This window comes from Parasteatoda tepidariorum, chromosome 8 (genome assembly GCF_982258835.1).
Source record: "Parasteatoda tepidariorum strain Cologne lab strain chromosome 8, Ptep-v5.0, whole genome shotgun sequence".
Taxonomy (NCBI): Eukaryota; Metazoa; Arthropoda; class Arachnida; order Araneae; family Theridiidae; genus Parasteatoda; species Parasteatoda tepidariorum.
Window position 1 is genome coordinate 9932250 of NC_141762.1, and position 26454 is coordinate 9958703.

At 34.8% G+C, this 26454-nt stretch overlaps 2 long non-coding RNA genes across 6 annotated transcripts in view; one reads left to right on the forward strand and one right to left on the reverse strand.

Moving 5' to 3' along the window:
- Positions 1-14411, reverse strand: part of LOC107436673 (uncharacterized) — a 51768-nt gene extending 37357 nt beyond the window's left edge. The window contains exons 1-3 of one of the 5 annotated variants that reach the window (XR_001583132.5): positions 14255-14411; positions 11460-11528; positions 9297-9591 (exon numbers count right to left, since the gene is read on the reverse strand). This is a non-coding gene — a long non-coding RNA (uncharacterized LOC107436673). Of the gene's footprint in view, positions 1-1206; positions 1328-9296; positions 9592-11459; positions 11529-14254 lie in introns of those variants that run through there. The other 4 variants (XR_015428635.1, XR_015428632.1, XR_015428636.1 and 1 more) reach the window with 4 other exon arrangements.
- The window catches only part of LOC139425548 (uncharacterized), a 62719-nt gene that overhangs the window by 29862 nt on the left and 6403 nt on the right, over positions 1-26454 (forward strand). The window lies entirely within an intron of this gene.

Sequence of the window (26454 nt, forward strand, 5' to 3'; positions counted from 1 at the left end):
ATATTTTAGCGTAATTAAGAATCGTCTCTCAAGTCATTGAGATTTTATTTTTGTGCGTAAAAAATCTGATTATCAGAAAATTTTTAAAATATTTCATTATTATTTTATGCACTGTACAGCAACACATTCATTGCTTTAATAATTAACGCAATAAGCACTTTAATAATATACACATTAATAATTAACGAAATAAGCATTAATTGCTAAAATCTGTTTTAACATGTAAGTTCTTAAGGGACTCTGCATTTTTTTTTCATTTGTGCACTATAAACGGATTTTCAGATATATCAAATTGTTTCGGATAGCGGATAATCATTTTCTAGTAGTAGTAGCAGTTATGTTTCACTTTAGGTTACTTTGATTAGTAAATTCGATTTGCAGGATTCTTATCTCCGCAACTTCTAAATAATTTAAATGCTTATATGAAACCCCACTTTGTTACAGTCATTTTGTGTTAAGACAGAAGGTTTGAAAAGTTTGCAAAATTAACCGAAATTTTTTTAATTTCAATTTATTTTAACTTTTGCTCTTCAAAATATTTTGTAGAATCTGAAGCGATTGGCATCCCCGCAGTTATAAAATCAGCATTGTTAGTCGAAATCAATTTTAAGGTAACATGTCGTCATCAGTTGAAACCATATGGCGTTTATCTCCCATATATTCCAAGACGGAAGTTCCAAGGCGAAGAAGAATAGACATATGGTTATGTCATCTATATTTCATGATATGATATCTATGTCACCTTCGTCCAATGGTAATGTGTCAGATTTTTGATTTTATACAACTAAATTATCATCTACAGTTACTATCATATTGTAAATTATTCATAAAGTTAATAGTATGTAACACTTCGATCATAGCATGATAAAAATTGGACCTTAGCATGAAAAATTCCGATCATGGCATTAAATTATTCGACGATAGCATGAAAAAATCGACCATAGCAGGAAGAATTCCGATTATAGCATGAAAATGTCCCAAAATAGCATAATAAATTTCGACCTTAGCATGAAAAAATGCGATAATGACATGAAACAATCCAATATATCATGAAACTTCCGATCATAGCATGAAAAAATACGATTATAGTGTGAAAAAATCCGATCATTGGCAAAAATGCTCTTTGTATGCTCATATTGATACTCTAATTCTATTTGCGATGTCCGTATTTAACTTACTTAAAATACTTAAAAGATGTAAGTTTACCTGTAGCCATAAGAGCCAAAACTACGAAGAGGAGAGAGAAGAGTTTAGGAGACATTTCGAAACACAGAATATTGTAAGAACCTATCTGACTGAGCCTCAAATATACCGTATTTATATTAAAAAAATAATCGGTAAATAAAAAACTTTGTTTACATATCCACATATGAACATACTATCACATTAAATTATTAATATGCTATTTATTTTACCGATTGCATTATGAAAAATATTAATTGCAAAAATTCATCATTTTATTGCTCGAATTAATTTTTCCGCTTTATTTTCAGTAAGATACTCGTATCAAACAATATAATAATTTTATGCTTATAATTTATTTTGATTAGGTTTTTATGGAATATTGAGTATAAAAAACTATTTGTTTAAATACAAAATACTCCATAAAGCAACAGGTGTAGGTACAAGCTATTCTTTTACTTTTAATATATTGCAGAAATATAAAATAAACAATTAATTTCTTATATATGGGGATTTTATGTCTCTAAATAAAAAAAATTAATTTTGTTATGATTTAATGAAATTTGCTCATGTGTGTCGTATCCTTCCAAAAATGTATTTAAAATCTAGTTATTACATAAAGTAAAAATAAAAACGTATATAAATATGTATAAATCGCACTTATAATGCTTTACGTAATTTTATTACCTTATTGTTCTTTTAGAAAATGTTGAAAAAAGAGTTGGTTTTCCTTTAAATTTTTGATAAACCTATTTGTGCCTTGTAGCGGAGAGGGGCCAGTGATTACAAAAGAAATGCAAATAATACATTATTTCTGTTATTTAACATTCGAATATATATATATATATATATATATATATATATATATATATATATATATATATATATATATATATATATATATATATATATATATATATATATATATATATATATATATATATATATATATATATATATATATATATATATATATATATATATATATATATATATATATATATATATATATATATATATATATATATAGTCACCTTCGATATATCTTTCTTTAACTAATGAATAATGAGTTTAAAGGAACTAATGACTATACGAGGTTAATGAAGACATGTTCAGTGTTCCATATCTCTTAGAAAAATTCTATAATGGAAGTAAATTGACGTTGATGCCAGCAGGAATTTACTTTTTCTAGATACCACTTTAAAGGTCAGCGTTCTGGTAGGGGGAAATTTTCGAGCAGATAAATTTTCCTTACAAAATAATGCATAACGGTTGGTGCAAATCAGTTAAATGATCGAGATTCGCATCTCACATTCGTCACCATTGTCATCCCGCCTTGAAGTCCTAATTTCCAAGAAAAAATTACATTCCCAAGCTTCCAAAAAGCAGTAGCCAAATAATAATTTAAGTCCCTAATTAATTAAGTTAATAATAATTAAGTTAATTAAATTTTCTAATGCCCACTAGATCGACACTCGTCATCCATGTATCAATAGGGCAGACTTATTGACCACTGTTTCAAAGGCACCATATTAGGTGCTCCAATATTGCTCCCATAGTAGAAACGGAGAATGAAAGTACATCCATGCCTTGTCTGGGTTTCAAACCCAGAACTTTTCTTCTGACGTGCAGTCATGGATTGGTTCGAGGAACATTCCAGTGACTTTCAAGACATGTCTTGGCCCCCAAATTTACCTGAACTTAATCCAATATAGAATTTGTGGTCCTACGTAAAAATCCAAATTCGTGCTGCCACGCTACCCTCTCGCAATTTGAGGGAATTGCAAGACCAGTTGGTGAACACTTGGTACCAGATACCTCAGACTACCTATCAGCACCTTGTGGAATCAATGCCACGGAGAGTGCTAGCAATTTTGAGGGCTAAAGGTGGTTCAACGTGTTATCAGCAGGGTGGTCATAATGTAATGGCTCTTCAGTATATATATATATATATATATATATATATATATATATATATATATATATATATATATATATATATATATATATATATATATATATATATATATATATATATATATATGTATATATATATATGTATATATATATATATATATATATATATATATATATATATATATATATATATATATATATATATATATATATATATATATATATATATATATAAGGGTCATTCTCACAAAAACAGTCATTCCCTCACTTGTCCCCACTGCTGATTTAAAAAAAGAAAAAAATTGTTTCTGAAATAAAATTTTTTTTTTGGCATATTCGTGTTTTTTATTTCAGAATACTGAAATACAGAATACAGAAAATCAATTTTAAATTTAATTTCTGATAAAAATATTAACACAGCACTATTTTAAACTTTGTCCCCAGTGTTTCGCGTCATTCCCTCACAACAATGTTCTTATCACCTGCAATCTTCTTAGAATAAAAATATTTTAATAAAAGCTTCAGAAGTTAACAACTGGCATCATAGAACAAAGTTGCAGTATGCTTCCATCTTCAACTTAAAGAAGCTTTGCTGTGTAATAAATTTGAATGAATCAAACCAGGTAAAATTTTTTACATTTGTCATTCCCTCATGTCATTTTTTAGTGAAAAATAAAATACAACTTCATCGAGAAAGTGGATAATTATATGTTGCTTTCTTGTATGAATATAATTGTATGGGATTGACTTCATAAATTAATTAGGCCTAACTGTTATTTTTAAATTTTATTGAATTCGTCATTCCCTCACTAGTCTAAATTATAATAAATATTAGATATACTTAGTATGCTATCATTTTCAAACTTTAAGTAGATGTAACTTAGATAAAAACATGTATTAAAATAAAATATCATTCCCTCACTGTTAGTGTCATTCCCACACTTTTTAAATAGTGAAAGTAATTATTTTACTTATTAATTAATTTGAAAAATAAATTAGAAAATTAATAAATCAATTTATTAAATTATTAATTTATTTATTAAATTAATTATTTTATTTATTAATTATTATAAGTTGATTAATTATAAATTAATTATTCAAAAATTAATTAATTTAAATATTAAGTATAATTTATAGGATATAAGATAGATAGATAGATATACATGGCAGTTTATGTGCCTTACACTAGAAGAGCGAAATGATTATTTTTAGCTGTGTCATCTTGCTGTGAAAAATTATTTGTTCTTTAGAACTGACTAACAACTTAATTATTTCAAAAGTTATTAAACTTTTACCGAAAATATCAAATGCAGAGGCTTTTTCTGACTTAGAAGATAATTATCTAACTCAGTGATTCTCAGTTTTTGCTAATTCTTAAGAAAACAGATATTGTAGCATGAAAGTAAGTTTTTAGAAATTAAAAAAATTAAACCGCTTTTCATTTGCTGGAAACTGTGACTTTAGCGTGACTTGTGACGTTATGCGCCATTTTCAGAATAAGCACAAAATGCGACAGCTTTTGATTGGCTGAACTTGTTGGATAGTCATAAATTAATGTTGTAAACTCACAGCAGTTATGAAAATAGCATGTTACTTGCAAAAAAGCAGCATTTCATATTACGACGAAGCCTTCGAAAAACAACTTTAACCTTTTGCACTAAGTACTTTAAAATACTATTTATGCAAATGTAAGCACTAATTTATGAAGGGTAGGGAACATAGATATACCTACTCGTAAAATTTGTGTAATCGAAAGTACTGTGGTCGGTCGCTAAACTGTACCATGGATACAGGAAATAATATTTCTTTCCTTTCAGATATATGTTTAGATTGAGAAAATAGCTTCGCGAATGAGTAGTGCTACCATCCATCCGTAGCGTTGTGAGCCTAGACGTACTTTCATCCTTGCGGTGATCACTTGTCAAACGAAAGGCGCACCTTCCTGACTTAATTCACAAAAGAACAATATATCTGGTCAGCTTAGATTTCTTAAGTCTCAAAAGAATCAACAACACGATTTACCAATTTGCCTACGTTTATGGACTTTAAAATAACGAGTATAATTCAGCTCCCCAGATCATAGTAAGCCTTGGGAAGCATTTTTTCCCAGTCTTTTTTTTTTTTTGGAACTGTATTTTAGTTTTTGAATCTCAATCTTGATTATCCCTCATCCCTAACGTCTATGAAAAACAACTATCTTGTTTAGATTTCAATTTCAAAACTAGGTACTAAACTGTTTAGTTTGTATCAAGAAAAATTGAGTTTTAGTTCAGAAAAAAAATAACGGTCTCAAATTTTGATAACTTGACCCTTTGCACTCTGAATAATTTAAAATGCTCTTTGTACTAATAAAAGTACTGAATCATTTATATACTTATTACTGTTTTTTTTATATCATTTTTGGAATTCTTAAAATAATGTTCTTGCTAATCATTGAGCTATTAACATATTTTATTTTAAAGTGATGACTGTAGATGGCGCCTCTGAGGTGACGTCGGAGTGCAAAGAGTTAATACAAACTTCCTTTAATGATTTCTTATTTTGAAATTGTAATTTTACTTTAAAATCATATTTGTAGTAATAGGTAGTAAAAATTGTAAAATATTATTTAAATAAACATGAAACTACATCTGACACATTTTATGGAGGTTTGCAGTTAGTTATTTAATAGTTTGTGCATATAATATATGACGCATCCGACATACAACGAAAATAAATTTATTTTATTTCATAAATACTAAATAAACAATAAAATATGTTAGGCTTTCATAACATGTATTATTTTGCTTTTTATTGCATTGGTATTAAATTGATATTGATTCGAAGCACTAAACAATATATTCATAATAGCAATTTAAGCTACGTCTTGCCTCCAGTGTTTTCACATCATTAGCATAGCCATTTAAATAAACTGGGCACCTATGCACCATTCATCATTAAATTACATACAGTAAGGTAAAATACATTTTTATTCAGCTAATAATTGTTGTTAACAGGCCATGGTGACTCATGGGATAGAGCGTTCGCATTCCACTAAGGTGAACCAATTTCGAATCCCAGCGATGGCTGGTCGATAATAATTCCGAATCCGGCTTGTACCAACCACAGTGCTGGCGTAAAATATCCTCAGTGGTAGGCTGATCATGAGCTGGAGTCCCCTTGCCGTTAGGCTAACCGTGAGGGGCTTTCGTAGTTTTCCTCTCCATGTACCCCAAATGCGGGTATAAGCTCCCTCGAAAAGTCCTCCACGGATGCAAATTTCTCCCAATACTTGATCCTAGAGTTCCTTTGTCTTCTAGATCGAATTCAGAATTACAAGGCTTAAGCAGTTGAACATTAATGGCCGTAAACCAAAAATTGGGTAGGCTGTTCAACGACGGTTATAAAATAAAATTAAACTGCTGTTTGTAGAAAATGCAACACCATGAAAGAATCATCAGAATCAAATGAAATTTAATGCAGAAACGACTTGTACTGATACAAATAAATGATGAAATTTTCAAAACAAAAGAAACAAATTAAGCGTCCGAAATCAGTATTTGGTGCAGCCACCACGCGCTGCAATAAGTGCTGCTATACGACGTGGCATGGAGTCAAACAGATGTTGAATATCTGCTTGAGGAAGAGAATTCCATATCGCTTGTATGCGCAACCAAAGTTCGTCTTTGGAAACTGCAGGACGCGGATCACGAGTGAGACGCCGACCAACCATATCCCACACGTGCTCAATAGGCGACATATCCGGCGAATAAGCAGGCCAAGGAAGAAGTTGCATGCGTTGTGCTGAACAGAAGTCTCTAACAGTCCGCGCAACATGTGGGCGTGCATTATCCTGCTGAAAGATAGCTCCAGGGATGCCTTGAAGGAAAGGAACGACTTCGGGCTGTAGCACTTCACGGACGTATCTGTTGCTATTGAGATTACCCTCAATTCGTATCAAATTGGATCGTCCATGATACGAAATCGCACCCGAGACCATAACTCCGGGTGTTCGACCACTATGTCGTTCAATAATACACTCAGGAAGGCAGCGTTGACCGGCATAACGTCTAACACGAACACGGCCATCATGGGTCCACAAATTGAAGCGTGATTCATCTGAAAAGACAACTTGGTGCCAATCAGCTCGCCAGTCTCTGTGCTCAAGAGCCCACTGCCGACGCAGCCGTCGATGATCCGCCGTGAGGGGAATCCTGTATAATGGCACCCTTGCACGCAATCCACGGCGCAGCAGACGACGAAAAATTGACGAAGCCGACAATTGTACACCTGTAGCAGTAGACCAATGTGCTGCCAGCTGCCTGGAGGAAGCTGTGCGATCATTCACCGCCATGCGGAGCAGGTGTCGATCATCGCGCTCTGACGTCACCTTCTGTCGTCCAGTGCCTGTTTTTCGAGTTGTTCGGTGCTCGTCGGTCCACTGCTTCCAAACTCGCATCACTGTGGAACTGTTCCGCTGCATACGAGCTGCTATTGCGCGATAGGAAAATCCTCCTTCTCGAAGGCCGATTATCCTCCCTCGTTCAAACTCCGTAAGTTGCTTGAATTTCTTATTCTTCCGTCGTGGAGGCATACTCAGGTCTCACTAAACGTTTGCCACTAACAAATAATCATAGACTATTTTCAACGTCCCGCTACAGCACTTTATTTATACGCTTTCAGCATCAATTCAGAGGGCGCTGCGCGCGCCACGCACTCGCGATGGCTCTGAAACTTTATTAATTTGCATAATATCCTATAATTGACATTTGCTGCGAATTTCATTTGATTCTGATGATTCCTTCATGGTGTTGCATTTTCTACAAACAGCAGTTTAATACACTTTATAAATTTTATTAAAGCATTAGTGTGAATAATAATATCGCTCCCAAAAATGAAAAAGCATCTTTTCTGCATTATTTTTTTTTTCTTTTTAGTATATAAGATACAATATACAATTTAGAACAGTGATACCAAGACGATTTATTGCGTTTCTTATAGACAAATAAATATCTGTACTCCATTGCTTATGTTTTCTTGTACATAGCTTATTTCTTTTATTTCCATATGCATACATTACATTAAATCAATTAAGCGTCATTGGCGTCAATAATAATGTGGCGGTTTTTTATTTATCTCCTATATGAATTATTGCCACTTTTTCATTTATTTTACCTTTGAATACATAGTTATTTTTTTTTTCATTTCAATTTCTTTTGTTTTTAAATTATTTAAGATAAATTTTATCGAAGCGCGTTTTAAAAACCATGAGCAAAATAAATACGCAGTATCAGATAACTAAAATTGATTTTTTTTTTTATTCTCACGACGCACCTTCGTGATTTAAAGTTTCTAATTCTTATGGAATTTGAGTAACAAAGGAAATTGTAAAATATAGCAAAAAGAAGAAAAAAAAGGGTGAAAAAATGCAAAAGGAGCTTAAAATTTAAATTACTTTCAAACAAATTCAAATTTTGAATAGAAAGTTTTGTGTTAAGTTCATAAACAATTATTTCCTCTGCAGTTGTATTCCTACTGCCTGAAGTGCGTTCTGTATGGGTTTTTTAAACAAGTTTAATAGTTAATTATTCTCACATTAATTATTACAGAATGTTAATCTCTTCAAGTTCATCGTAACCTTTGAAAACCTTTTTACACATAATCTTCTTATAGTGTTTGTGCAGCAAAACGAAATGTAACTTTAATTTAAACACCCAAAGCAACGTTGCGACAGTTTTTTTTAACGATTTAACGTGTATTAGTGCATGTCACAGAAATTATTTTAAAATATTCCAGGTTGCTGTTTAAACTATTTGGTGTAGACATTACTTCAAACAGCTTGGAATGCAAAAGGTTAAATTATAAATTTTGCTGACACTGAAAAAAAATTTGCTCTCAAAGCGGAATACATGGTAAAAACTATAAAAAATATAGCCAAGTATTTTTTTTAATTAGAACTAATCATTTAGTCTCTAAAGATGAAAAAGGAAATTTCTTTTTTTTTTCGCAACAATAACAGTGAAAAAAATTGTTGTCCTTGAATATGTCCTGAAAATCTGAAATACGATGTAGCTGCAGCTCATGATGATCATTCGGTGTTTGGTGTTTTATCATTGAATTTGTTTTTCAATTAAAGTAGGCAGATTACACTTGAAATATTTTATGATTCTCCTACAATTTTATATAATAGCGAATTTCTAAATAAACATAATACAATCTTTACAAATAAATATACTTTATTTATTTTCACAATATTATCCAAAATAATGGTTTATATTATGAGTGGTAAGTATAATGCAAGCTGGACAAGCATTAAACAAAAGGACTTGAATTAGTTTTAATTTTAAGCTTTTTTGATTACATTACGTTGATTTTTTTTTTTTTTTTTTTTTTTTTTTTTTTTTTTTTTTTGTGAAGCCCATTTTTACGGCTTAAATTCCAACAATTAGCAATCAAATTATTGGTTGTGAACTCCAGCAGTACTGAGTACATCATCAGCCATTTCCTTGATACCTAAAAAAAAAGGAAATTATTGTGCGTTAAAAAATCTGTAATCACTGAAAAAAAAGAGCAGCAAAAACCCATCAGGTAAATAATGAAAACAGCCAAAAATATACGAATATTACATACCTGCCAACTTCTAATCCCTTCCATTATGATTTTTCCAAGTGGTAGTAAAATGGAATTAAAATTTCAATTGTAAGCAAATAAAATATGTTGTATTTGATAAAACATCAGCTGACAGCCATGACTTGACTTGACTTGATAGGAATTGGAGCGAAGTACCTGCCCGCGGAGCGGGCATCTCACTTCTTCATCTGGTCATAATGATAGTAGTTGTGACTATTGGCATGGGTTGTGAAGCTTATTAATATATATGCTTAGTTTTTTTAAGAATAGTGGTGATCAAAATAATTTAAAAATTAAGTTTTTAATAGAAAATATAGTATATATTTACTACCACTTTAAATATGAAAATAAAATTTTACGCCAAATGCGTAAAGGTTGGCAGGTATGATATTATATTAATAAAATTACGATATAGGGTTGTTTCCAGTTAAAACAATTATTTCTTTTCACTGGAAAATAAAATAGATGGAAATTAAAAAAAAAAAAGAATATGAAAGGCCTATTTTGTCCTTATTATTCAAGTCCACTTATTTATTCAAGAATAAAATATTCAGAGATGCCAACTTGCTCCGGACAGCAAATATATATTTTAAAGTGGTAGTTCATCAGCAGTGATTCTTGGTTTAATAAATTCAATATAGTAGATTTTTATCCACCACTATTTCTAAATAATTCGTGGGCTTATATAATTCATCACTTTCTCATACCTGCCAACTCTCACTCTTTCAGAGAATGGATTTTTAGAGTGGTTGTAAGACAATAAACGAAAAACAATCTGACTCAAAAACAAATTTGTATTTTAATCCCGTTGAAATTCGCTTGCGCAAGGATTATTGTGCTTTCATATATTTATTGTAATTATTTATATGTAGTGGTGGTCAAACTCATTTATAATTATCATTATAATTCAAAAAGTTAATTGGAATAACCTGAGTATTGCTACCACTTTAAATATGAAACTAAAATCTTCCGGAAGAGTTGGCAGGTATGCTTTCTATTACATAGGTCATGCTATAAATTTTAAAAAGCAAGCTTGATAGTCAAATATTTGCAAAATTTACTTAGTTGTTATTTACCGTTTTTTTTTAATTATTTTGCGTGTCCGGAGCAGCTGGCATCTCTGTACAACTTAGAAGACTACAGAAGAGATCAATAGCAACACTTTGCACTTCCGTCGCCTCATATTATAACTATCAAAATAAATAAATAATTTCATCAACCGATTAAGATTTTAATCGATTGATAAAAATCTTAATTCAAATTTCAATTCTAATTCTACAGAGAAAAAAAATTCAACTGCTGCGACTATTCATCCTGCAGAAAGAATTCACAGCGTTTCCTCATGTTGATACTCTGGTCTGCAAACAAAAAACTAAAGGTTTGAGCAAATTGCTTCTTTACTTTTACCTATATTATTTTCTCGAGAAAAACGCATGAATCTCATCCTCATCTGCAGCCAACAAATTTCCAGTAATTCTAGTTCAGCAATTTTCTAATTGCATTTCTAGTTGTTTGTAGCATTTGCTAAATTAGTGTTGGCAGACTGGCAACACTGCCGGAAAGGGTTGGAACTTTCATATAAAATATTCAAAGATAATCAGGCTGTGAAAGATTTATATCAGATCTCCTAATGTACTGAATTCCATATTAAGATTAAATGCAAATTAAATTTAAAATACTTAATTTCATTTTAAATAAAAAAATTTCATTTTCATCTGATCACTATTAAGTTGCTCAAACACTTCACTTACCACCCAAAATTCCCATTCGTTTCTCTTGAGGTTCTTGGTCATATCGTACTTTGTGGACTCCAGCCATGGCTAGTGAGAAAAAATTATAAGTAAAAAGGTTTATTCGAAGCTTTTAAATTTATTCGAACATATGTTCGGAAAGTTTCAGTAATTAGAAATGCAAATGATTTTTTTTTTGAGAATTATATAAAAAGAATGCTGAAAAAATGTGCTAAAAGAGAAAAAGCTAAACATTACATCGTTAAAATCCTTTAACCAATGTTCACCAACATTAGTATTTTTTTAAAATGTGGTATTTTTAGTTTTTTATTTATTTATTTTTTTTTTTATTATTTTCATTTCCTAAAACAAAGAAAAGTGCCACTCTAGTTTTGAAGTAAAAAACAATTTTTTAAATAATCCAACAGTTTATTTTTACATAAATTTCTTATCTTTTTCAGCAGCCAAAAGGTATAAGTCCTAAAATTTTTAAGATGCTGTCATTATTTCAATAAATACTTACGTTTTTATTTACACATCCTGTACATATCTTGTTTTTTTTGCAGAGTTTACACCTCGAAAAAAGACTTTATACACGTTTTTAATTAAATTAATAAACCAAGAATTTTAAAAACTAATGTATCAAAAAACATTAATTCTCTCAATTTTTGTGTTTTGGACTTAACCGCATTGGCTTCTGAGCGACTCATTTAATTATCTATCCCCCGTTCTCAATATCGTGAAACCTCATTCCCTTTTTCCAAATTGTAAAACATCTTAGAGCTGTTTTAAGAGGACTCCATTATTAAATAAAACGATGTTTTTTTTAGAATAATATGTTATTTTCACAACTGCTGTGAGTTTGCAGCAGTTACTCACGACCGTCAGGTCACGTTTAACCTATCTTTAGCCAGCGCCCTCTATGTTTATTTTGAAAATGGCGCAAAGCGCTACTATGAAGAACACCCACAGTTTTGTGAAAACTTAAAGAATTTGTGGTCTAATTTTTTAATATTTAAAAACTTACTCCAATGCTGCATTACCTGGGCTCAAAAAAAATTGTCAAAACTGAGAATAAGACGGTGTTTTTGATAATCTTCGTCTAGGTGGAAAAATGTCTCCAAATTGGCAATTTTTTAAAAAATTTAATTACTTTTTAAATACATAAGTTACAGTTCCATTCTGAAGACCAGATAATACCTAACGGCAAGAAGATACATATAGTTTAAAATCATCGCATTGCTTCAAGGCACTTAAACTGAGACTTTTTTTTATTTTGCTTGGCGATAGAGCTTCGAAAAATAACGTTAAGCATGCACTGTAAAAAATTTGAGTATATCTTTACATCAAAAACGGTGGCCACTGCTTTGCATCAAACTGGCGCAGTGAAACATCACCGATAATTTTCGGTTCTTTTTGTCTAACTACACCAAGAACCAAAGACGATTCTTACGCTGTAAAAAATGTGTCAAATTAGTAACGAATCCAGCTTTTATACGCACTTTAAAGGGATTCATCCCACCCAATTCCCACCAAAGGGATCCCACCAAATCATCCAACCAAAGGGATTCATCACACCCAATTTCATGGGTTTACGACTACTTACGTTCAACTCCGTAGCCTTGTAATTTTGAACCAATCCAGAAGACAAGGAAACTCCTGGATCAGTACCCTCAGAGGTATTGATTTGTTGTGGGAACATGGAGGACTTTGAGACTCGACAGATTTAACGTGCATCAGTCACCATTTACTACACGGGGAGTCTTCGGCCGGCGAGGATCGAACCCACGACCTCTTGGATATGGGCCCAGCGCCCTACCGACCAGGCTATCCCGGCCCTCACCTCGACCATTTGTGCGTACGTTCGGAAACCATCAAAAAATCTGATCATTAGAAAGTTGTTAAAATATTTCGTTTTTTCTTCTTATTATTATTTTATGCACTGTCAAGACATTTACGAAATTAGCATTGGTTTCTAAAATCTGTTTTAACGTGGGATTTTTTTAAGGTGTTTTTTTTTTGTGCACTATACATCGACACATTTTCATAGATCTCAACTGGCACCAGATAGCTGATTAATATTTTCTAGTGGTAGCAGCATTTATGTTTTATGTTTCTTGCGAAGTTTGGTTGTAAGAACCCTGTCAATTCGATTTACAGGGTTCTTACAACCAAAAGCTTCTAAATAATTCAAAGGCATATATGAAAGCCCGATTTCCTACAGACATTTCGTGTTATGCCTTTTAAAAATTTGCTAAGTTAACCAAAAATTTTCGAATTTAAATTTATTTTTACTTCCGTTTTTTAGAATATTTTGCAGAATCCGAAACAATTGGCGTCGTTGCATTCATAAAATTAGCATTGCTTGCCGAAATCAATTTAAAATTAATTTACATGTTCTTATTACATGTCGTCAATGGTTCATGAAATTAATAGTATGTAGAACTCCGATCATAACATAAAAAAATCCGACCTTAGCATGAAAAATTCCGATCATAGCGTGAAAATACCCGACGATAGCATGAAAGAAAACGATCATAGCAATAAGAATTCCGATTATAGCATCAAAAATCCGATATAGCATGATAAATTCCGAACTTTACATGAAAAAAATTCTATAATATTATGAAAAAATCCGATATAGTATGAAAAATTCCGATCATAGCTTGAAAAAATCCGATTATAGCATTAAAGAATCCGATCATTAGTAAAAATGTTCTTTACATGCTCGCATTAGCACATTAATTCTAGTTTCGAAGTTAGACAACCATATACGTATTTAACTTACTTAAAATACTTAAAAGACGTAAACTTACCAGTAGCCATAAGAGCCAAAACTACGAAGAGGAGAGTGAAGAGTTTAGGAAACATTTCGAAACTCAGGCAATTGTATGAACCTATCTAACTGTGCCATGATTATACCGTATTTATATTAAGAAAAAACTAATCGGTAAATAAAAAACTTTGTTTGCATATCCACTTATGAACATACTATCACATGAAATTATTTTTATGCTATTTATCTTACCGATTGCATTATAAAAAATATTAATTGAAAAAATTTATCATTTTATTACTCGAATTAATTTGTCCGCTTTATTTTTAGTAAGATACTCGTATAAAGCAGTATAATAATCTTACGCTTATAATTTATTTTTGATCATGTTTTTATGGAATATTGAGTATAAAAACTATTTGTTTAAGAATAAAATACTCCATGAAGCAACAGGTGTAGGTACAAGTTATTATTTTACTTCTAATATATTGCAGAAATATAAAATGAACAATTTCTTATATATTGAGATTTTATGTCTTAAAATAAAAAAAAGAGAATTTTGTTACGATTTAATGTAATTTGCTCATATGTGTCGTATCCCACCGCATTTAAAATCCGGTAGTTACGCAAACTAGAAATAAAAACGTATATCAATATGTATTAGTTGCACTTATAATGTTTTACGCAACTTTATTACCTTACTGTTCTTTTAAAAAATGTTTAACAAAGAATTAATTTTTTTTTTAATTTTCTGCCATGCCTCTTTGTGCTATGTAGCGAATAAGGGGCGGCTAGTGTTTACAAATGAAATTCAAATAATACAATATTTCTGTTAACACTAGAAAATTCCTCGTATAATTTGGTAAATTGGCAGAACTGTGCTTAACTTTCATACATAATAGCAAGACAAGACTATAAATTGTTGTGTAGTAAATTAATGAAAACTAGGAGGCTCCGCCCCTTCTCGCTAACGCTCGCCAACCCCCGAGAATTGCTACGCAATCCTATGTGGTTCACGCCGTGAACCATGGCTCGCTGCGCTCGCTCGCCGATGAACACAATGTTCTAGCACAACGACATAATATATTATCATCAAAGACATAGTATTTTATCATCAAAGACATAGTATTTTATCATCAAAGACATAGTATTTTATCATCAAAGACATAGTATTGTACTTATGTAGAAGATTTCTACCAATGTTCTTATTGGCTTTTAAAAAAGTATATTAGCTATTTAGATTGTACATGGTGAAAAAATCAAAACATTAGCTAAATAAGAAACATATTAGCAAAATAAATTATCAAATATTGCTTCACTAATATTCTGCATTTTAAAGCGTAAAAATTCAATGCATAAATAAACGCGAAATATAAAAAAAATTCAATGCATTCAATACAAACACTTAAACGTTTTTTAGACGTTTAGGTAGCTCCCAGTAGAAAAGTATCAATTCAACAGCGGCCTTTTAAAGCATTCTCACTTCAATTAATTAATTAATTCCTAATTGAGTTTAAATTAAATATTGTCATGTTTTTAGTGCATGAATCTGAATTGAACAACCTGATAATGCTCACTCTGGTTATTGTTATCTAGTTGCTCACTACGTGCTCTTGCGCGCCGAATCCAATCAATTAAAAATGAAAACTGTTGCCAGCGCGAGAAAAGAAATATCATTGGTTTTATTGATACATACATACATACATACATACATACGTACGTATTAGCGTTTTATATAATAAGATAGTTTTTATGGTAAAAAAGTATCTGCTTAATTTTTTGCTTTATTGCAACTATAGACTATTTTTTTCATTTATAGACCATTATTATTTTATTTATATTTAACATATTACTTTCGATATATCTTTCCTTAATTAATGAATAATGAGTTTAAAAGAACTAATGAATATGCGAGGCTAATGTGAACATGTTCAGCGTTCCATAGTTCCTAGAAAAAATCAGTAATGGAAGTAAATCGACGTTGCCAGCAAGAATTTGCTTTTTCAAGATACCATTTTAACGTTTAAGGGATAAGTTTGAGAAGAGGTAAATTTTCCTTACAAAATAATGCATAATGGTTGTTGCAAATATGTTAAATGATCGAGATTCGCATCTCACATTCGTCACCATTGTCATCCCACCCAGAAGTCCTAGCTTCCAAGAAAAAAAATTACATTCCCTAGCTTCCAAAAAGCAGTAGCCAAATAACAATTTAAGTTAAGCTTTTATTTTCTTTTTACTGCCCACTCGATCAACACTCATCATACATGTATCAATAGAGCCGATTTGTTGGCCACTCTTTAAAGCGCACCATATTAGGTGGGCCAATGTTGCTCCCATAGTAGAAACGGAGAATGAAAGAACATCCATGCCTTGTCTGGGATTCAAGCCCAGGACTTTTCTTCCGATGTCCAGCCAGCTCCCTGACCGCTACACAGTCCAGTCGGCTTAAGTTAAACTTAATATGCTAATTTTGCCCGCACTTGGTAACCTCTCTACCCAATTAATAGGATATATATATTAATTAATGCTTAGTTTATAAACAATTTGCTTTTGATCTTCTTTCATGGGGTTTAATTATAAGTTATGTTATAAGTTATAAGTTTAATTATAAGTTATGCAAATTTTAGATATTGATATAATAGCCTTAATTAGTCATAATAACTGGTATATATTAAAAACAAAAGTTAAAATTTTTTTATGCACTTTATTACAGAAATATGGGTCAAAAATGAGAAATAAGTGTGGAAGCACGTGTAGTTATTATTGCACTCACTTCATTCAGAAGGCTATTCAAGTAGACAAATTGCCTCTAAAAATAATGTTTCTCAGACCACTGATGTCAGATCTTTGGAAAGGAAGAAGTAAACTGGCCAAAATAAGAGCCGTCAGCGATCAGGGAGACCTAGAATAACATCCAAAAGTGAGAATAAGTTTATCTGCATTCAAAGTAAGCAACAGCGGACTCGAACAGCACCAGAAATCCGTGGGGAATTGAATGCTACTCTGCAGAAAATTGTGCCGGTATCTCCTGTACAACATCGACTTCTTGACTATGGTTTAAAAGGTTGTGTAGCTGCTAGAAAACATCTTTTGAAGAAACAAAATAAAGTAGAACGACTGCAATGGGCTGAAAAACATGTTACTTGGTCTTTAGAACAGTGGTCAAAGGTTTTGTTTACGGACAAATCAAAATTTGAATTGTTTGGAAGCAAACGACGGCAGTATGTTCGTCGTTTAGTTGGTGAACGTATGACAAGTCAATGTTTACTACAAACTGTAAAGCATGGTGGATGATCAGTCATGATTTTGGGGATGTTTTGCCGGTGACAAAGTAGGACATCTTGTAAGAATAGAGGGTATTATGGATAAAAAAATATTATCACAGAATATTGCAGCGTTACGCTTTTCCATGTGGACAGAGATTGGTCAAGGATTTGTTTTTCAGTAAGATAACGATCTAAAACATTCATCGAAATTGTGTTGAAACTACATTGCATCAAAAGAGAAGAAAAAAGTACTGAAATACATGGATTGGCCCCCTCAATCCCCTGATATTAATCCTTTTGAGCTATTGTGGGATGAACTCGTTAGAAATGTTAGAAAAATGAGACGTGCCAATCAAAACAAGCTTTGGGAATCTTTACTTAGTTGCTGGATCTAGATCTCAGTTAGAACATTACAAAAACTAATAGAAAGAGTGCCAAAGGTGATAAAGGTTAAAGGAGGATATTTCGAAGAATCCAAGATTGGACGAAATTCATAAGTTATGCATAAAATTATAGTTCTTACCGTAAAAGCTACCTTTATTTGACAAAATAAAATTAATTTGATCTAATTTTCAGTTTAAAAACCTTGTTATTTGTCTATTTTTAAAAATTCAAGAGTGAGTCTAAACTTTTGACCGGTACTGTATATATATATATATATATATATATATATATATATATATATATATATATATATATATATATATATATATATATATATATATATATATATATATATATATATATATATATATATATATATATATATATATATATATATATATATATATATATATATAAAAGTTGTTCGTATATTGTATGCAGTGTGGGAAAAAACATAACATCATTAATTAGATGTTAAATCATAAAGTTTGCTACCACTTCTAATAGTTAGATAAAACTGTTCCGATAAATTGGAAGACGAATTGAAAGAACGATTAGAGAAAAGGTGAGGCTTTGAAACAACTACTTAATTAAGTTTTTTGTGAAGGAGCACATCATAACGTTAAAGTGGATTTTTAAAGTTCTGCCTCCAAGGAAAATAATACAAAGCCACAGTTTAAGTGCCTTACGCTTGAAGAGCAAAATGATTAAGTTAAGCTATGTATATCATCTTGCTGTGAAAAATTATCTGTTCTTTAGAACGGACGAACTACTTAATTATTTCAAAAGTTATTAAACTTTTTTTTTAAAAAAATCTCCAATGTAGAGGTTTTTTCTCACCTAGTAGAAAATTATCTAGCTCAGTGATTCTCAACTTTTGCTGATTTTAAAGAGTCCAGATAATGTAGCATGAAAGTAAGTTTTCAGATATTGAAAAAATTAGATTAGAATGCTTTTCATTTTCACAAAACTGTGACTTTTCTTCATATTGACGTTTTGCGCCATTTTCAGAATAAGCATAGACTGCGCCAGCTTTTGATTAGCTGAACTTCACCTGGATAGTCATGAATCACTGTTGTAAACTCACAGTAGTTATGAAAATAGCATGTTATCAGCAAAAAAGCATCAATTCATATTACGACGAATCCTTCGAAAAACAACTTGAACCCCTTGTGGACGGTTGATTCAGAAAAGCATTCGTACAAAATCAGAATCAAGTTGTAATTAAATAAAAAACGGGAACTTAAATGTAGTCGTTGCTGAGTTGACAGGCTTACTTTGCTTTTACTTTAATTATTGTTAATTTAATCATATATCTTATACTATAATACGAGGAATGGTTGCCAAGTCGAAAATCGCCCCAGAATTAATAAACTCTGGTAAACTTGGGGGTCTGGGGTTTTTGGCCACGAGGAATCGATTGGCGCCGGTTTAGAAGCGCTACGGTCGAGCAGTTCGAAGTTACAGACAGGATATTTTCAAACTTTATTAGTTCGCCATAATGGCTATAGATACTTTTCTCCACTCTTATAAATGTATGCTAATGCGAACCTTACAATTGAAATATTAATTTTCGACAACTTAAACCAATAATATTCGAAGGAATTAATAATTTAATTGTAAGGTTCGCATTAGTTTACATTTATCAAAGTGGAGAAAAGTTTAACTTTTGTGTTAAAATCACCGTCAACAAAGTCCGACATTTCAACATTCATCAGATTTCAAGCTACATTTTCAACATGCAGAACGCACCTTTACATGAAATTCTTCAAGGAGCCGGAATTTTGGAACAGCAAGCGATCAACTCAATTCTACCCGCAAATGGACAACTAGAAGATACCGTCATTGTCAGAATGCTTCTCCATTACGCCGAACAAGCTTACCCGACCGTCAAAGTTGCCGAACTTCACCCTGAATTTGTCGCACGCTTCTACGTTACAACAGCGGATGGCGCTTATGAAGGAATGGCTCTTCTCAACGATATCAGCGACCAGAACAAGGCTTCCAACTATCTATACGGCGTTCAACAAGGATTCGACGTGCTACTCATTCCCATTCACAAGAGAGCTCAAGTGGATAGAGGCGAGCACTGGATGCTAGGAATTTACGAAGCGAGCTATGGAGAACGTCAACTATTAGTCTGCGATCCAGTCGACAACCCGCTGCCCATCGATGCTGTTTTGAGAAAAATACTGCGACACGTTTTGAATACCGTTGTTACGAATGAAAAGCTGAAAGGATGCATCGTGAAACCTCGCAACGCTTACAACCACCAAGATGACGCGTCTTCCTGTGGAGTTAACATCGTCTTTTATGCTCGACAATACCTCTCTCATCGACGCTTTTTCCTGGACAAGAATTTTCAAGAAGCGGATGAACGGAAGCAAATTTACGAATTCATTGTGAACAGTGACCAATTGAACAAGTCGGGACCATCTGAAGCCGCATCTTTCACATCTTCGACCAATATGCACGCTTTGAATATCCAAGACCCGATGATAACGCCGTTGCGCCCGACAAGAGCAGTCAAGCAGCGTAGCAAGGAACGAATCTCGGATATATTGATGGAACTTAATGCATCTCAACGAGAAAAATACCGCGATTATGAAAGACGCAGATGAAAAAATGAAACAATGAGGGGCCGCAACATTCGCCTAGAGGAACAACGCCGCCGTAATGAAATACTTCGTAGAGCTGCGAAATCTCGGCCTGCGTCAACCTACAAAAATGCTGCAACTTCCGACGTGGAATATCAAAGTCTTGGTCCATTTAACGTCGCTTGCATCCACGATGGCGCTTTGCATTTCCCAGAAGAAAGAGTGATGAACAAAATACACGTAGATTCTTTTGGCGACTGCTGCTTACATGGAAGAATCAAACGACCAATGCCCGAATTTCCAAACGAATTAGCGCTTCTATTTGCACGACAACACCGCCTATCGGAGGAATTCCACAGAAGGATCCGCAACATGGACGCCTGCTTTGCACTTGCCTCATTCAAAGTCGACGACGACAGAACCGTCAATCAACATGGAATCTACGCGTTTATCGCCGGCGGACAAGTCCATCACAAGATCAACCTGGCAACGCGCCCGACTCAAGACCCGCAAGGTGAATTTGAACAGCCGAAGTTTGCCCAAATGTACTTCATGGACCCGGACGAGGCTACAGCTGCGCGATCTGAGCTCAACCGAGAGTTAAGTCAAGAACTATTGCAACTACTCGAGGAGATCATGCGCCCAATCGTTTATGATGATGAGAGAAGTGATCGAAGAAACCAACCAACGCGCAATCGCAGCCGGAGTACAACCGCCCAATGTCCACCTCGTCTTTACAAACCGTGAAGGCGATGATCCTCGACGATTCAACGCACCAGTTGTAAACGAAATAGCCGCAGTCTTGACTCTCAACGCCGATTAAAGCATCCCAGAGAATGAAATGGTCATGCGAGAACGCGGGAAAAAAATCACGCAGCTAAGCAATATCGATGGTCGCGTCGAGCTTTTTACCAACCCGCTTTTCTACCCGAGAGGAACTTTTGGATTCTATGTTGGAATGCCGCTGCACACGCCTTATCCATCCAGAAATCATGTTACACGCGCAGAATTAGCCTGTTACCGACTCGCCTACCGTCCGAATCATGCCAAGCCACTCCCGATCGATTGCACAAATGCAGGAATAGATCAACGATTGGTCGAGTTTAATGCACTTCACTTTGGCGGACGCTTACTCCAGCAATACGTGGTCGACACCTACATTCGCGTCGAAAGAGATCGCATACAGTGGATAAAGAGCCATCAGCGTGAAATTCAAGCCGAGAAATACGCCGGAGTTCACAACATGCTCAGAAGCTTGGCTGCGCAAAAAGATGCTGCAATTGGCGAAACAACCATCTTACCATCATCTTTTCCCGGATCAACGCGCTGGTACACCGAGAATTTCGAGGACTCCATGGCATTAGTGCGAAGATTTGGATCGCCCGAATTTTTTATCACCGTTACCTGCAATCCGCAGTGGCCAGAACTCCTGTCAGCGATACGCAATGAATTCAACGCCGCAATTCCGGAAAACCTGTTGGTTCTAACCCGTCCAGATATCGTTGCAAGAGTCGCACGTCTCAAGTTCCGCCAAATCGTCGAAGACATCATGACACATCAAATCTTTGGAAGAGCATCCGCGTACGTCTTCACCATCGAGTTCCAAAAGCGAGGTTTACCGCACATGCACCTATTAGTGATTATGTCGCCAGCGGACAAGATTCACAGCGCTGACCAACTTGACGATTTTATCTCGGCGGAAATTCCAGAAGATGATCCAGAACTCAAGGAACTGATCTCGAAATGGATGATCCATAACCCGTGTGGTGATATGAACCCAAGCGCTCCGTGCATGGTCAGCAAACATGGAAGAGACCAGTGCAGATGGGGATTTCCAATGGAACATCAAGACATGACATCGCTGGTGGACGATGAAAAGCCGAGGTATCGCCGACGCTACAATCCGTTGTTGGATACAATGAACCCAGAATTCTCGCATGAGCAAGCCATCTACAGGAAAGGCTGCAACGGCCACGTCGTCCCGTACAACCCCTACCTGCTCAAGAAGTATCAATGCCACATCAATGTCGAATTCGTAGGCAGCATCGGACCGGTCAAATACCTCTACAAGTACATCTACAAGGGCCATGATTGGGCTACGATAAAGGCCATCGAAAACCAGCAGACGATCATCTACAACGAGCCGGAGAAGTACGTGGAAGCTCGCTATATCTCACCAGTTGAAGCATGTTGGCGCCTATTCAAGGATTTCGAGATCCGAGCGAAAAGCCACACCGTCGTTCGACTTGACATTCACCTACCCGGACAAGATGGCATTAACTTGGACCAAACGCCAGTTGACCTTGCCGATATTGGACAGAAGGGATCAACCTAAAGGGCTTACTTCCGCCATAACACCGCGCTGAAAGAAGACGAAGCGAACGGAAAGGCAGTCACCTACCACTATTACCATGAAATGCCGGAGCACTACCGATGGATTGGCCAGACGAGCACTTGGCAGAAGAACGTGAATGCTTGCAGCAGAATTGGTCGCGTACATCCAGTCAACTTCGTTTCCCAGCCAGAACTTTTCTTCCTGCGCACGCTTTTGTTCCACGTCAAAGAACCAACGAACTTCAGAGACCTCTACATTGTCGACGGTGTCCAGCACGCAACCTACAAGCAAGCCTGTCTTGCCAGAGGCCTCACATACGACGACCAACAGTACGTAGAAGGACTCCGCGAATCTGCTTCATCGAAAATGCCAAGTGTTATGCGCATACTCTTCGCTCAAATCCTGATACTTGGTGCGCCAGAAAACCCGAAGAGATTATGGGAACTGTTCAAAGAGGACCTCGCGGAAGATTTCATTCGAGAAGCAAGACGCACTGGTGGTTCCATAGAAGAAGCGATAAAGCGTGCCTACCGAATCATCGCGCATAAGCTGAACACCGAAGCTATCGAAGGCCGCAACTTCCGATACTGGGTGCAGACACATGGCATGGAAAACATCGACAACTATGAGCAAGATTTGGAACACGATATGATCAACGTCGACGAATCAACAGCAATCGGAGACCGCATGTACCAGCAACTCAACGAAAAGCAGCGTGAAATCGTCGACACCATAATCCAAGCACTTGAAGACCCGACTTCTGCTGCGAAATGCTTCTTCATAGATGGACCAGGAGGAACCGGGAAGACATTCGTCTACAGCACGCTGTATCGCATCGTTACAGGAAGGCTTAAGAAAGTGAAATGCATGGCTTACACCGGGATAGCAGCGATTCTTCTACCGAGTGGTCAAGCAACGCACCGTACCTTTGGCTTGAAAGTCCCGCTTACATCCGACTCAAGATCATCCATCAAACCAGGATCACCGAAGGCGAACGCACTCAAAAAAGCCCACATGTGTCTGATGGACGAAGCTCCGATGATGTCAAAATACGGGTTGCACAACATCGACGAACTCCTACGCGCGATTTGCAACAACATTCCGTTTGGAGGCAAAGTCATGGTGCTTGGTGGCGACTACCGACAGTGCTGTCCAGTTCAACAACGTGCCAACAAAAGCGAAATATTCGACCTTTTGATCAAGAGAAGCCATCTGTGGCAACACTTCAAGACTTATTCGCTCGAAAAGAACATGCGCGTTGATCCAGAAGAAGAAGAATTCGCGAAATACCTGCTAAAGGTCGGCGACGGGGAACTCGAAGTGAATGAACTCGGCGAAATAGAAGTCCAAGAAGAAATTCGCTCTGGTGGTAACCTCATCGATGAAATCTTCGGACCATGCCTCAGAAGTGGGAACTACGAAGCAATGAAGAATCGCGCTATTCTTGCACCATTGAACGACGATAAGGACAAGATCAACGAGCAGATTATCGCTATGCTTCCAGGCGAAGAGAAGACATACACAAGTTTCGACTCGGTAAAGGATCAACATGAAGGGGGAATTCAATTCGCGCCTGAATTTCTGAACTCGATCAACATCGCCGACTTGCCTCCACACAATCTGAAGCTCAAGAAGAACGCCATCATCATGCTTCTCCGAAACTTGGACGTCTCTGAAGGAATGTGCAACGGAACACGATTGATTGTCACCGAACTTTGCAACAACATCATCAAGGCTAAGATCATCACCGGTGAACACGCAGGCCGACAAGTACACCTTCCAAGGATCTCGCTCGACTCCAGCAAATCACAGCTTGGCGCAACTATGCAACGGCACCAATTCCCAGTTACTCCAGCATTCGCCATTACAATACACAAGTCACAAGGCCAAACATTCGAATTCGTCGGCGTGCTTCTCCTCACGACGGTCTTCGTGCACGGAATGCTCTACGTCGCGTTTTCAAGAGTCAAGCGTCAAAGTGCGTTGAAGGTCCTGCTGCCTCCTGAGAATCCAACCCACACCCGAAACGTCGTATGGAAGGAAGTCCTGAACAAGAGAAACTCACCAGCCGCACCTGCCTCTCCGACAAGAAACTACCTGGACAACATGGAAGACTTCGCAATCAATGATTAATGTTTATTATGTTTATGCTGTTATAGGTTTATAATATGTTTCTTATGTATGTATATATGTTTGGTTTTTCTAAATAAGTTTGTCAAAAATATTGAACTTTAACACACTTCAATCTTTACACTGCTCACTTTGTACCATTTCTTTAATTGTATAATTTTTTGTTATCAATTACATTTTATTTCCTATGACTTTTCAAACTTTACGTTTGTATAGAATAGTTCCCTTTCCAAACTCTAACTTTGTTTAGATAGTTTACAATGGTGCACTTTAACCGGTTATCTTTTCACCAATGGTTTCACAAATTTTCTTATGGCATGTATTGTTTTGATAAATCACAATTGAAAATTTAAGTCTTCGAGTTAGCTTCGATACATGTTTTCTCCGAGCGGAGCTCGGTCACCCGCTGGTATATAATCAATGTTAATTCAAAGCATAACTAAATATTTTTATTTTGAACAAAGTAATGGTGAATTAAATAAATCAAACAATTATAACTCCGCCCACTAATAAACTGCTAAAGAAATACTTTGATTACATATTTTCTCTTTTTACCCTGATTGATACGGTTTTATGCTGGCACGTATTTGTGACAGTCGGCACGAAAGGGTTAAGCTTTTGTTGTACCAAGAGCACTTTAAAATACTATTTATGCAAATGTAAGCACTAGTTTATTCAAAACATATAATGTAGGGTTACCAACTAGTAAGCTTTTTGCCAAAAGATTTTATAGAATGGTATACAATCGATTACTAAAGCTTTCAAAATTTTGATTAATTTCACCACTAATTTAAAATCTGCGCAACAAAGAAGTTGAAACAAAGTAGTTTTCGATACGAAATTTGGAATCATTCACATACTATAGAGGTGTGGAAAAAGAACTTGAAATAAAATTTACTAATCGAAAAATCTCGCATTACACATAAATGACGAGAAGAAATGTTTTCTCAAAGGGTAGAAAATTCGTAATCACGTATGAGGCAATTTTAAAATATCAACTTATAATCATGACATAATGTGGTAACGAAATATTAAGACACGAAAAGTTTAAACTTTCAACTTTGGTGGCATTTGATGTCTATTTTTAAAATGTCTGTCAAGTAATTTGTTATTAATTTTGATAACAGATTTAAAATTCTATTTCTTTTCAGTAATTCCACTTTTAGCTCACTATCATTATTACTGAAAAAAGTATTTTTAAAAACCTCAAATGTTGGAAGGAATACTTAAATTTCACCTTTCGATATAACTTTAGGGAAGAAGAATTGTCCTAGACCGTTCTAGCCCAGCGGTTAGAGAATCGAACTCCGGTCAGGAAGGGCCGAAGTTCGATCCTCGACTCCGCTAAGACCCATCCAGTACATAGATATACCTACTCGTAAAATCTGTGTAATCGAAAGTACTGTGGGAGGTCGCTAAGCTGTACCGTGCAGAGCTCAGGAAAATAAATTCCTTCCCTTCAGTTACATGTATAGATTGAGAAAATAGCTTCTCGAATGAGTAGTGCTATCATCCTTCCGTAGGA